A 15,044-nucleotide genomic window follows, 5' to 3' on the forward strand; every position below is an offset into this window, starting at 1 on the left:
TGCAAAACACTGCCCCTGTGGACAGCGGGCTGGCTGCCCCTGCCCTTTCCTGGGCAGGATTTTGCTGAAGCTTCCCCCCACATAAGTTCTTTACAGTCATAAACAAGCAGATAATGCACCGAGAGCCATATAGATAATTTTTAGGAATTTCGTATCTGAGGACAGGCTTGGAGCAAAGACACACTGTTATGTTAACAATTTTTATAACCACTTACTCAAAAAAACTGAGCTCCAGACCAAAGGCTTCAAATTGTCTCGCCCTGTCCTCAGAAAGAACATTTTACAAATTGTTTGAAAATCTACCATAGTTTAGTGAAAGTACACTGCTTTGAAGCTCTGTCTTTACTCATGCTCGCAATGAATTTTGCAATAAAACTAATTCCAAGTGTGGAGAGATTTTGGTGTATGTAGGCATGCTCACATCCCACAGATCTCACAGCCATTTTATCATTAATTTTTTTAAGTCCTTTGGAATAGCAACATAATCCCACCAGGAATGCAGTTGAGTGGGGCCCGTGCTTGGAACATGTGCAAGGCTATAGAAATGCTAAGTGTTCTGGGAGGAAAAAAAAAGCATCTTAATCCAGGTACTGAGAGTTACTGAATACATATCAATTTTCCCCTTAACCTGTTCTTTTAAAGCTGTGCAACTGCACAAATCTAGTTATTAGCAAAACTTAGATGTAAGATGAGTGCAGCAGCATAAAAATATCTTGGTTCCCCAATGGGGATAATATTAGCACGTCACTGTATAGCGATATTGTGCAGGAGAGTTTAATTTGCGTTTGTGAAGCACTTGCATTATATTACTGAGCATCGGGAAAAAGCCGAGGAAATTCATAATTCTGCTTTCAGTGCCAGGTTTCCACAATCTGGGGTTACCCGTTGCCTGCTGGCTGAAGAGAGATAGTTATTTGTCCAGCTACAGAGCCACTGGGAACGAGCCCTCTGAGCACTGAGTGAGGCTCTGGTTTTATATTGCTTCAAAAAAAATACAGGTTATGCGAACACATAGGTTGTGACTGCATGGCAATGTGCAGAAAGTGGGGACCCAGGGATGAACGGGCAGCCTTAACTCCCATGTTGCAGAATTTTGAAGCGCTCTTGACTTGGTAACTGAAGTGACAGCAACAGCGTGCAGCTTTTCCGGAGGGAGCATTCGGATTACAGCCAAAGTCACTGGATGAGAGGGGAGGAGAAGCCCCCGGCGCAGGTTCACGTGTGCGCGGGCTCTCGCTTCGCCTCCGCCGCAGTCGGAGCCGAGCAGAGCAGCTCCGAAGCAGCCCCGCGCACGTGCACGTGTGCTACCGAGAAATCTGTCTTCGGCCTTAATGAGCCCGCGGTAGCTAACCTCCCGCCCACACCTGTTCTTTTAAATCTGTATTACGGTGCAAACCTAATTAACAGCGGATCTTGGAGGCAAGCTGCACGCATGGGCATAAAGCAGAGCACCGCAAGCTGGAATACAAAATCTATATATAGATCCCTGTATCTTCCTGACTCTAAATAGGCTGTACAATAGCTATTTTGGGGAGGAGGCGGTGTGCGGAGAGCCTGCCCGGGGCGAGGGAGGAGCATGAGGACGCCGGCAGCCGGGGCCCAGGTAGGCTCGTTAATGCGCCTGGCCTTTTCAGGGAAGATTTAGAAGGACTCTGTAATCTGCAAATTCTAAAGAGCTGACGGAGACAGTTATTAAGGGCTGGTAGGTGATGGCTGCTCACTGTGTTATTAAAGTGCTAAAAGATTATGTCTCTGATAGCTGTGTGCTTACAGTGTCCTTCATGACCACTTCCACAGGGACAGAGACAAGGAGAAAGGCAGAGGATCGATAAAAGGATATTACCACTGGGCCAATCCCAATAATAAGAGAGGTGATATATACACACCATTTAAATTGTCCAACACATTTAATGTTCATTAACACTAATTTTCACAGTGCTGGTGTTTAACATATTATTGCAATGAAATTAATAAAAAATACCCCACAGGAAATATAATTTAACTGTTTATATACTCACCTTTTGATTGCCAATTTCCTGCCGAGCTCTGCTCCCGCATCAGCATTTGCAGGAAACAGCAGCCGAGAGAGCCAGTGGCCGGGGCTGGGGAGGGTCCCCGGAGCCCTGCGCCTGGCAGCCTTGGCACGGCACAGACCCACCAGACCCGGCAGAAACATCTGGCAGAGCCAGGGCCGCCGGTGCCGTGGGCCCTGAGCAATCAGGGGCAGGGGCGAGGGTGCCGGCAGCAGGCTTTTCCCTGGGCTTCCCTTGTGTCGTTTTTCCTCCTTTTATACTCCCCGCTCTTTAGAAACCTCCTTCAGAATTTCCCTTTCTTCTTCTCTTTCAGAACTTACTCAGGATCAGATGGATGAATGTTCATTATCCTTGTGAAAGATCTTGACTTGGATTTGTTTTAGTGTATGGGCATTTTTCACTTAACAGGGAAAAAATAAACATGCAATAGTTTTGTTATTATGCAGTAATTACTGGGGAATTACGTATTTATTTATCTCTTACGAAGCACATGGAAATTGTATTTGGCCACAGTGTATAAATTGTGGTGTAATTACTGTAAAATTTATAGTTTTTATACTTCCAACAAGTTAGCTTTTAAATCACACAACCCCCATGTAAATACTTTAAAATTATTCAGTAATTACTTATTTACATTGTAATTAAAATAAGTAATTAGCATACATTTACAGAGGATTTACATACTTATTTGTGAAAATAGTTCCTTGGCAGATGCAAAAGAAATCTTTAGCCGATCATAAAAAAAATAGAAAATATATGTGCATTGAGAAGGAGACTTTGTAGCTGTCTGACAGTACTCGCTCCCTACAGGGGCTGTATTTACTGTACCCAAGCCCACCGGGGGTAAAGGCTGGCTCTGGGCAAGCCTGTTGTGATCAGGAGCAAAGCAGGATGAGAACGGATTAAAAGAGCAAGTGCCCACAGTAAGCAGGACCTGGCTGTAGCCAAGGGGTGTCCGGAGCAGCCGGTGCCGACTTGCCACCGAGCGGGGTCCCTCCGGCAGGGAAGCGTCACCCAGCCCATTCCGGCAGCTCCCGGCAGGCTGTCGGGTGTCACGGCCCCGTCTCACTGTGCTCACTGACCTGCTCAGGCTCCACGTGTCCCTGGGTGATCTGCAGAGCCTCCCTTGCCCTGCGCAGGAAACGTGGGTGCTAGTTTGAAATCCTAGTTAAGGGATGAGCATTTTGCAAGCCATGCCAGCAAAGGTTGCTTAGCCTGGCCGGTGTTCTGCCAGAGGGCTGGCACGCTCTTCTGCTCCTGGAAATGGCTGGAGCTGCTCCGAAGCAGCAGTCGCGTTCTTAGAAAGTGTGTTGGCGTGGAGGAGAGCAGACTTTGAGCCAAAACTGGCCCTTTAAACACCCACGCAGGGGCCGAGAGGGCTCGGTGTGCAGGATTAGCAAAACATCCACCGACAATCTTCAGGGCTGTGTAGTTACTGTGTATGTATTTCAGCTAAACAAGACAAATCTGGCTGATGATTGTGTCTAACTAGGAAGAATGATTGAAGGTCTGTGCCCTCGTCTGTAAGGATAACATAAATGATGATTGGTTTGAGGCAGGAACTCCCAGGCCAAAGCTAGCAGGCACAGCCGGAGCAGCGCGCTCCAGCACAGCCGCCCGCAGAAGAGACCCTGGGGCTGCCGCCCCCCCTGCCCCACACTGCTGGGAAGCGTTTTGCCGGGGGGGGGGGGGCAGGAGGAAGCCTGCAGCACAGCCCCGGCTGCTCCCCTGAGCCGGACACCAGCCTGAGCCAGTAATTCCTGCAGCACAGGATTAGGGAAGAGTATTTCTTCGTACGGATTTGGATCCACCGTGAGCTTTCCACTGGAAAAACCTGCCAGTCCCCAAGGAAACTTTTCCATCGGATGGAGCATTTATAAGAGTTTGGGCTGATGGGCACGTAGGCACGTGCTGCTCCTGACACGGGCATGGGAGGGCAATGAGTTTTCCTGGGCCAGGAGAAGCTTGCAGATGGACAGCTAGGAGCACGAGGGTGCTAGCAAAGATGTTCCTACTGCACACAAGCTAACACACCTACACAGGTTCTTCTGGTCCTTTTTGTATCGGGACCAAGGTGACAGCAGGTCAAGCAATGCACAGCTGCGGAGCGGGCGCAGCTTTGCCTGGTAGCGGTGAGTGCTGTGGGGTTCCTGGGGATGTCCAGGGCTCAGGGTAGTGGCCTCCTTCTGGGGTCTTGAGAGCTGCTCTCATGAACTCAGAGGTGGATTTGCTTCCTCACGCTCCAGCCTGCTTTCTGGGTTCTGCTCACTGTCTTTGTGTGCTGTTTTCCCAGACTTACCATTGTTTTGGCACTCTTCTGCCACCACTTTAGTCTTTATTAAAAAAGGCCATTTCTGTACCTGGTGAGTGCTGGTGGGAAGAGCTGGGAACCCAACAGGCATCCAGTGCTTTGTGTAAAAGCATAATATTTTTCAGGAAATGAAGGGTCGCAGTGGGCAGACTAATGCTGGTTAATGAGCAGAACCTCATTGCTGCAATTGTGTTAGCCATGTTCAGCCAGTTCAGAAACCCATTTCTAGCAAGACAATGCAAGTTGTGCACAAAGGGAGTATCCGCAGCAGAGTCTCCGTTGTGGAATCACACTCCCTCCCCAGAGCACTTTCAGTGGGCCGTTATCACATGTGCTGTATTATTGGATTTCTCCAAAGTCTCCCTTTATCCTTATTAATGCTGTGAATGTTGTAGCAAGGAGTGATATGATCTAACATTGGATAAAATCACAATTTGTCCTTCTTCTTGGTGTAAATGTAACAGGGCTTAACTGTACAAACAAATAAGCCTAAATAGAAACATTTGTGATGATAAATGGGCAAGGAGAGCGCTCTCTGCAAGGTGAGAGATGACAGTGCCTGTGAACAGAATGGAGAATCTCGCTGCTTCAGGGTCAGTCTCAGGCAGCCTCAAGGTCAGCTCTGCTGGCTCTCCCTCCTCCTCCTCCTCCTCCCTGCGGCGACGGCAGGCGTCCCTACACCTCTCGCTCCCCGGCAAGGCTTCGGGCTCCTCCAGCTGCAGCAGGCTCCCGGGCGCCGGTGGGAGCGTGGCCGGGGCGGTTGGGCTGTGCCGCATTCAGGGAACGGTTCAGCTCCGGCGGCTCGTTCGGCAGGCGGTGGTGAGACCGAGCCCATTCCCTGTCGAAAGGACTGAGCCTCACCGGGAGGGGAAAGAGCAAGTCTCCTCAGCAGCACTTAAATATATTGCTGACGTACTATTGAATTGTTTATATTGCTGGATTGGCATATGGCGTAAAACATTTCCCTCTTTTTAACGCCTCGTCTTCCGTGTTGAGCAGATAGCACAGAGCTTGGCTGTGTGTGCAGCATGATGACCTCCCCGGGTGAACCGTCCCGCGCTCTGCCTGCCACCCGCCCTTGGGGGCCCCAGGGCAGAAAGAAAACAGAATAAAAACGGATCGCGTCCCCAGATTTACTCAGCGGACGCGATGTCCCTGCCGACCCCGCACGTGCGAACGGGGGAGAGGCAACGGTGCTGGGGGGGAAGGCCACGGGGAGGCCTGCGGGGATGGCGGGGCAGGAGCACCCCGCAGGACCCTCTGCCCCCCAACCCAGCGGCGAGGGGCTGAGGGGGCTCCCGGGCAGCGCCCGGCGGAGAACCGGGCGGCGTGCCCCCGGGGTGAGGTTCGCCGACACAGCCGAGCGCGGCGCGCGGCGCTGACCCCGCGCTCCCGTCACAGCGCAGGAGCGGCGCGTAATGAGGCCCCGCGCGGATATTGATATGACAGAACAAAAGGCCAAGGTGCAGTAAGGACAGCAATCCGCAGGTCTCAGTCCATTTGTTTTTCACAGCAAATCCATCACGGTAATGGGTCACCTTTCCGTGGCAGCTCATGATTACCTGCTTACCGGGGAGCGCGGCAGGTGGGCGGCAGGCCGGGGCGAGGAGGGAGTAGGTGCGGGCCGCCTCTCCCGCCGCCCCGGGGATTTATGGCAGGTCAGCGCCGCGCGTTTCCCTGATAGATCAAGTGGATTGGAGTTTATTTGGGTCACGGCGACCGGCGTTGTTTGCTGTGACAAAAGACTGATGGGCAGAGCTCTGGGGAGCAGCGTCCGGAGGGACGCCTGGCCCCGGGGGAGCTGCCGGCGGGGCGGCCTGGGATGCGGGCAGGAGGAGAGCCGGGCTCCCCGCTGCCACCGCCGTCCCTCACCACGCTGCCCTCGCCCTCGGCGAGGGGGAAGGCGCAGGGGGTGCCTTCTGCCATGGCAAACCCCCCCAAGCCCCTTCATCCCAGGACCGCAGCCCTCAAGCTCTCCTCCTCCGCTGCCGACAGCTCAGGGCGCGGTGAACGTCTGCCTTCTGGAAGCAAGGGGCGGCCGCTGGGGACCCCTTGCCCCAGCGCCACGGGAGGCAGGACCAGAGCCCCGGGACATCAGTCCGGCAGCGCCAGCAGCTGCGCCGAGCCGAGAGGAAAAATGTTCCTTTCTGTAGCGTCCTGCTCGCACATGTTCCTATTTAATATTCATGCACCAAAATGAGACAAGTGCTTAATGAGATCAGCCGTGAGTTTCATTTGAACTCCACCAGCAAAGGAGTCCTCAAAATTGCTTTGCAGTGGATGTGCTAAAAAGTTTAATACTCGCCGGCTGATAACCTCCGCAGGGACCTCGGTGTGCTTTGCAGCAAGGCAGTTTCAGCCGCTCTCCACCGCTATGGAGAAGAGGGAGCTGGAAATTAGTTCTTATTAAAAACCATCCCTCCACGTGCTTCGATAGAGGTGTGAGCAGGTTCAGTAAGATCACGAAGAGCGCGCAGGTTGCATCTGTTGTTCTGCGGGTTGCCTACCTCTCGTTTAGGGTTAATGCTATCAGGGAAGGCACGGACAAAAGCTAAACAATGCTAATTATTTCAATGCATAGAAAAAGCCAGCCTCAGAAGACAGAGCTAAATCTCACAACATCTTAAGGCATGGAAGCCATCTGTGATAAGGACGGTTGCCTTTCAAAGATAAGGAAACAAAATTGAAACATATTATACATAAATGGCTTCAGGCAATGAATCATTCTGCAGCATCCTCGCTGTTGGATTGTGGCCATCACAAAGAAAATAGTAATAATGATAGTAACAATAATTAATACTGCGGGTCCTTTTTGCTGCTCCTGGCTGGAGGGCCCTCAGCCAGATCCCAGATGCTAGGCCAGGAACAGTAAACATACATTTATGGTAATTTTATTTGAACTCTTGAGAATATGTCCCACACCACTATGATTTGATGGCTTATTAAACCCTGCAGGGTACCTTCTCAGGATGGGAGTGCTAGGAGCAGTTGGAGGGAGAGAGAGAGCCATCAGCAGGGACCAGCATCATTTCCCTCCTAATTAAAAGTCAAAATGTCATCTAGGTTTTTGTATTGTAATTGCAATGGTCATTGCAAAGACACCATGAAATCTGGCTGCATTAGCACTTCTTTGGGGGGAGGTCTGGTGAATGAAGATGTATTGAAGGCTGCTTTCTGGCATTCTTCTTGTACAAGTCCAGGCTTTAAGTGCAGTAAATGAGCCCCCTGCCAAGAGCTCACCTCACCTCTGGGCCCCCCCTCCCCCCAACTATATCAGGGGACTTGAATGAAAAAAAAAAAATATCATACATTCCAACCCTAAATGATACCAGTAAGTTTGTGCAAGCTTATGTAAATCACACAAAAAGTGACAAGTTTTCCTATTAAAAGATAATTGTAATCAGGGTGCTGGACGTGCGGTGCACTGATGATTGGAGATAGACGGGCAGCGTGAAAAGATGGATCGTTTTAATTTGCACCAATTAAATTGAAGTTCATGGGATCATCTTCTTCAATCTTCATGAATACTTTATTTTCTGGCTGCTATGGAGCTATTAAAAAGAATGATTGAGCCAAGAGCTAGGCATAGTATATTTTATGAAATATCACCTTTAAAGAATTTGAGTGCGCCATTTTCATAATGAGTTTTCTAGTACCTAATACCCTTCTATATTACTACATTTTTAAAGTGGATTGATCTGGAAAGTGCAGAAAGTGCAGGTAATGATACATTTTGCTAGGATAAGGTGGCTGATAATGTATCATGTTACTGCTCTGAGAATAATAGATTGCCTTGTGTTTGAGATGTGGCATTCTTATTTTGGTGCTTGCCTTCTGCAGACAAGGGGAATCCTCTATGTCTCCGGAAAAAAATGTTTAATTGTTTGTACAATTTCCTTCTTGTTTCTTCTTTGTCTTTTCTGTATAGTTTGTGACCTCAGAAAAAGATTTCTGAGGTTTGAGGGAGGCTGTTCTCAGGTATGCATTTGTCTTGATGGATGTTGTTAGAACAGAACAGCATGTAGGAGACAACACACTATGGGAGATAAAGAAATACACAACCCTATATTATTTACCAGTGCCTCACATTCTCTTCCCAAGAGAAATGAGTGATGATAGCTTCAAAAGGATAAGTCAATGAGAAGGGTGGTCATCTCTCACTCACAACTGCCAAAAAGGCCCCAAGTCTCACTATTTCACACACAGACAAATCAAAAGCTTAACGGGAAACTGGTGATGCTCAGCTGTGCGCTGGATTTGAGCCTAACCTGCTGTTCTCACCCAGCTTTTGTGACTGCAGAGCCGAGAAATTCCTCCTGAGGTGTCCTCCTGGCCCCATGGCCGCACCGCTCTTGTCCAAGCCGAAGCGGCACCCGGCTGTGGCTCCCAGGTGTGGGCACCAGCGCCCGTGCCTGTGAAAGCTGGCCAGAAACTCCTGAACACTGTGAAAGCCCAGAGTATCTGTCAAGGTTGGGGTTGGTACCAGTTGGTGATTGCACTCTTATCCTGTGAATAGCTCGCTTTGAAGTTACACTGGACAAAACGTGGACAAATACCCAGGAGACCGCAGTTCCTTCAGTGCCTGCAGGATCAACTGGTTCAGTTCATTTTCATCACCAAGGAGCTGTGAGGTACCGCCCTTTAAGGAAGCTAATCGGAGCAAGTGAGGACACGACTCCCAAGCTCACAGTACCGCAGGAACAAGCGAGCGCATCCTGCAGGGATGGCCTGCTGCTAACACGTGCTGGTCCCAATTCCCAGGGGTGCATCCTCAGCACTGCAAGTCACAGCAACATGATGCCATCTCTCTCTACATAGGTTTAAGCAACAGCAATCATAATTAACCCTGCTAATTAATCAGGGCATAACATATTAATTGCTAGCACACGAGGCTCCAATTGAGCAGGTGCTGTGTGGGAATCTAATAGGATAATGAACTGACTAGCAGTGCCATGTGCGGCAGAGTGCACATCACTTGGAGGGACAGGCTTGGCAAAACCCAGTGCTTGGCCAAAAATCACTGCCTTTCAGTGTCACTGCCTACAAACAGCGGGGTGGAGGTTGGGGTTCATGGGGTGCAAGCCAGAGAGGGAGGTGGGAAGGTAGGTGCCACAGCTGCCCACCCTCCTGGAGCCACGTTTTGGGAGCTGCTGGTGAAAGAGGGCTTGGGAGGGACAACAGAAAGGCCAGGATTGGTCCTGCAGCGTGCAGGGAGCCAGAGTTCAGCACCAAAATGTGGGACGTAAGACTCGGCACTGGATAAGCGATGAAGTTCCCTGCTGGTGCTGGAGCCAGGCCAGTCCATCCTGTCCCCTGCTGCAGCCTTTCCTGCTGGGGTGGCTGCTGTGGCACATGGTGTTCTTTCAGTCCTCTGACTGCACACCCTGACTACTGCAGTTAGAGGAAGGCTTGAATAAGCCCCAGGCACTTGAGGTTTATCAGGCAGTGAAGTAGGTTCAGACTTTATAACTCTTTTTGGGGGGGGGAGGGGGACGACACAGGGGACGACACAGGGGTCATCTGGTTTGGTTTGGTTTTTTCTATAAGGAGAATAAAACCCCAACACCAAGAAATACTTTGTTGCCTCATAATAAATATTTGTATTTGGCAGAAGGAATTATCCAAGCCCTTCACCAGCCTTGCTCAGGAGATCTCCCAGCGTGCAGAAGGACACTGGAGCACAGCGACAGCCTGTGCTGCCCGGGGCACTGGGCAGCAGGTCGGGCACCCGGCTGGTGGCAGTGGGCAGCGTAAAACCAGGGCCAGCCTCTCCCCTCGTGCTGCCGCGGGGTCAGCACCATCTCTTCGCAAAAGCCCCCCTTCTCTCCTGCTCCCCCAAGCACACATCGCACCTGAAGCCTCTCCTGTTCCTGCTGCCAGCGGCTGCATTTAGTGCAGCAGCAGCCGAAGGCGCAGGGATGGGGGTCCTGCCCCTCGCAGGGCAGAGCTGCAGCTGCCTGGGGAGCCGCCAGCCCGGGATCCTGCAGCCTTTGTGATACTCCTGCATCGCAGACATGTCTGCTCCACACAGACACAGGCTTGGCGTCAGCCTTGTGTTTAGTTTTCACTACGTTTCATACATAAAGAATGCAGGTGCCTGGGTGCTTTTATACCAGCTGACTGACAAGGTCTTTATAAATTTAATCTTCGTCTGGACTTCGCAGCACAATTCAGTGCAGCACCAGCCTGGATGCAGAGCTTACGACAACAGCAAGAAGAGGAGCGGGCGGAAGGTCTGCCTCCTACCAGTCCGCGCTCGGTAAGGCAGGCTTGCACTCGTGGGGACAGTCCCACTGCCACCCATCCCAGGAGGAGAAGCCTTCTGTAGTGATCAGGGACCTCCTCGACAGAGGTGGGGGTCGCAGGCTCTGATGTCTCTGCATCAGGACCATGGAGGTGAGCCAGGAGCCCGCCCTCATGTTCGTCCACCTTCACATCCCTAATATTTAATAATGTTTTATTTAGGGCAAGAGCATTTACTAGAATTGCACAGGACCCTCTGTGATCTGCTTCACCATTGTTTAGTTTAATTGTCCTAAAATTGGCAATAGATTAAAAGAAAATAATTATCCCTAATTATGTTAATTAAATGGCTAATTCATTAACGAGCTTAACATCTTTTACTTGGACCATCTCTGCTATGTAAGATTGTGCTTCCAAGAGGAAACGCCAGGCGCATGCTGCATTCTGTGTAAACTAAGTTGCAGCGTGTTTAGTGCAAGCTGTATGAACAAAATCCCCTCATTATTCAGATGACAGAACAAAACTATAAATAGTGGATCGCAATTAAAATCAGAACAATTACTTTTTATCCATTATGCTGCCTTTTGCACAATAGCAGCCTATAAAAGGAAAAAGCACAGTCCTTTTAGATCTCTCTCTCTCTCCTCCCTTATCCAGAACTGTAGCTGGCTTGCTAATTAGGAAGCTTTTGAATTAGATTATTTGCATGTCTGAACAGGGCTAGGGTATTAAACATCCCTGAGGACATACTATAATAACCTCTTCAGTGGCTTTTAGGATCCCTAAGGAACCAGGAACTCTGAAAAAAACTCCAAAAGGAGGGAAAGTGCATAACGATTTCATCCAATTAGGTATGGATTAGGCAGCTCTGTGTCTTTGAATCCTGTTCACTGTGAGAAGGTGTTCTCCTTCAGGAACATTTGACAAAATCATCAGGGAAATTATAATGCAGTACCTAAATGAAATTGCAATACCTTAGTTTCTGCTCCAAGAAAAAATAAACTACAAAATCAATACAGTGGTGTATAAAGTAAAAAGAAATGCACCAGTCACTTTATTGCTTAGCTGCAAGCATAGCCTCTGTGTTTATAGCATCCATGAGTGACTATCAAAGTCAGACTCCAAAGGACAAATGCTGCTGCTGCTATGATTGGCCACAGCAGATTTTAATTTTTAAATACCACTGGTATTATCCTCCTCACAATGGCTTTCCGCACTCTTCCAGTTTTAAGAAATCACCAGCCCATTTATATTTAACAAGACAATTAAGCTGCCCGAGCTCTCCAAATGCAGCAGCGCTTTGCAGCGAGGCCCCTCCAGGACACTGGGTTTGGTACCAGGCAGACGGTTCCTGTGAGCTGCAGGCACTGCCGTGGTGCGCTCCCCAAACAGCCACGGCTGTGCCGCAGAAGGGCAAAAAGCTGCCGTCCCCCACGACACATTCCGTCCGTCCATGCAACCCGCTGCTATTGCACGGGAGCAGTGAAGGACAGCAGGGCTGGCGCCCGCTCTGCTAACACGGTGATTTAGAAGAGCGGAGCGAAACCCAGGCATGTGCTCAGCCCCTCGCTGCCAGCTTTTCTTCCCATAGTGCCTCCAAAAGGCTGCCGTGTCCTGGGACCCTGCCTGCACCCCCAGCCCCACACCGCAGCAGCGGCTGGTGCCCAGCCAGACCTGACCCCAGGGGACCGGAGCCTGCCCGGGCGCCACGGGCGAGGGCACGAGGAAAGGGCAGTGCAGGCAACAGTGCAAGTAAGGTGGAACTGGGGTTTGCACTGAGAGCCCATTGATTTTCCTCCTTTTACCTTTTTATTATTATTATTTTTTTTTTCCTAAGTGCTGAGATCTAATTTGAAGCCACTGATACTAGAGCTTCATGAGAAGTATGATTATTATAAAATGCCTGTGGAGGTAAGCCATGCTTATAAAACTGCACCTGCAGGGACCACTCAGTGTCACCTCTCTGCACTGCATCCCACTGCTTGGATTGGAAGCCCAAATATTGGTATCTAATTGGAATGGATTTCCAGAACAGCAATAAGAGAGACTGTCTAGAAAACTGAACACGCAGCACTAAGCTTTATAAATCCTAAAATGTATGGATAAATTGCCCGTGATGGTGTTTGCACAGTTAGTGTATGATTTTGCATACTTGGAGCTGTAGTGTTCAAGCACCACTGCAACAGCCTCCCCTTGCCCAAAGCAATCCCTTCTTAGATAACATAGGACTGATTTTTCACTGTCAGATATACAGGGGTTCCCCTCACCACAGGTTTCTCTTGGCCACCAATATTTATCTTAGGCCTCTCGTGGTCTTCTCTGCAAGGAGCACCACTCCACCTCATGTGAGAATGTCATTCCTTATATTTTGAATTTCTGTCTTTGAACTCCCATCCGTGTCCCCTTGTTCCTGTGCTGGGGAGAGGAGCGAGGGCAGCCCCTGTTTTACCGTGTCCTGGTGACACCCACAACCGTTTCACACTCTTCAGACCACGTTCCCAAGGCCCTGGGTCACCTGCCTCTTTGCTTTCTGAGCTCAGTCCAAGTCCTTTTTGAGACACGCACTGCACACCAGCGCTGCACACCATATCCAGAGAGGAGGCGTACCAGATAGTCAGAGACAGCTATTTCAGTATTTCCTATGCTCCTCTCATCCCCGTTCCTCTGAGCCCCTGACCTCTTGTTTGCCATTTGGCTTTGAAGGCGTGTTGTTCAAGGTCTCAGCAATGACCAGCTTTCCAAATCGACCAGTTATATGCTGGGGAAGTTCTGGGGTTTAGAGCATTCCTATTTATCAACATCAACCTTCACTAGCTATCACGTCATTCATTCTTCTGCCTTGGTCAAATTTCTGAATTTCTTTCATCTTTTCTGAATTTAACTAATCTATACAACTGTTTCCTTTTCCAGGTCAGTAATTAATATATTAATGCCATTAGATTGAGTGTGTAACCATGTAGCACACTGCTAGTGACCCTTTACATTGATTAATAAAAGACTATCTACCACTTTTGTTTCCTTCCTCTTAGTCCATCTTATTGATTCATAATGCTACTGTATCTCTTACCCCCATTTTTATCTTGTTTCCTAAGAAATCCTGTGGGAAGACCTCATTAAAAGCCTTTTGAAAGTCTAAAAATATGTCAAGATATTCTCTTTTATCCATTTATATATTGGTAGGTTCAAAGTATTCTAACAGATTAATGAGACATGATTTTCCACAGCAGAAACTGTGTTGATTGGATGTGATCTTCAAGGTATTCTATCATTCTATATTTAATAAATGTTTAAACCATTTTGCCAGATACCTGTGCAAAGCTGAATAGTGTCTAATATCCTGGATTACACTTAGAGTCTTTTAAAAATGTATAATATACAGATAAAACCCTTCTGCTCTCCTTCCAGAAAGGAAAAACAGTGCAAATGTTGGGGCTGTATTAATGTTTTTTTCTTAAATGCAGTGAATAGCTAAATATGTGGCCTTTTATTTTCTCCCCAATCAGCTCTAGGATGAGATGCAGTGGCTATGTAAATAAACTGTTGATTTGTCTTCTTATATACACACATATACTGCAATCCCCAGAACAGCTAATTGACATAACTGCACCTGCATCACTGGGATGGAGCAGAGTGTGAAAATACTCCCTTGAAGGGCTGGAAGAAGCAAAGCACCCTGCAGGTTGCCTTCCTCTTTCCACCCAGACCTATTCGGGTCCCCTCTACAGACCCACCATTTAAGCTTTGGATACTTTCCACTTCCTTGGAGCTTGTTCATTTTTCCATGAGCTTTTTTGAGAAATCTCTTAACATTTTTCCCTATTATTATTTTACTCTAAAGATTAGCTTGTCAAAGTTTGAACGGTGAAACTATAAAACACTTTTTTCCTTCTCTGTTGGAGAACAGTTAATTTCTTTAAAATGAATACCATCTTAATTACAACCTGCTGTTCATTATAAAACAAATTACTGGGAAATTATTTGTCCTCAGTTGCTTATGTCTCTGCTTTACAAAAAGAGAAACTTCTTACGAAATTCTCTGCAGGCTTAAACCCTTCCAGCACTCTACTTACCAGTACAGCACAGGGAACAAGGAGCCAGTGACCGCTCCTTGCAGCACTGTGCTCGCAGAGGTATTTGTGGTGGGAGGTCTCTGCCGGCCAACGCGGTGCCAGGACACCGCTGAGACTGCTCATGGGCATCAGCTGGAGACGTTGCTTATGTCCCTGTCAAGGCAAAGGGAGAAGTCTGGGCAGTTCCCAGAGCAACTTTTGAGGACAAGAGAAGAAAGATAATCGCAAAGAGCAGTGAAGGTCACTGCTAAGGGGGGACAAACCGGCAGCATCCAGCTCAGAGCTCTGCCCTCCCGGCCGTACCGTCCCCCCCGCAGCCTGCGCCCACCCCTGTGCCGCAGAGCCCTGGTTCCCCCTGCCCGCATCTCTGCCGCTGCAGGCAGGGTG

The sequence above is a fragment of the Accipiter gentilis genome, chromosome 29 (genome assembly GCF_929443795.1).
Source record: "Accipiter gentilis chromosome 29, bAccGen1.1, whole genome shotgun sequence".
Taxonomy (NCBI): domain Eukaryota; kingdom Metazoa; phylum Chordata; class Aves; order Accipitriformes; family Accipitridae; genus Astur; species Astur gentilis.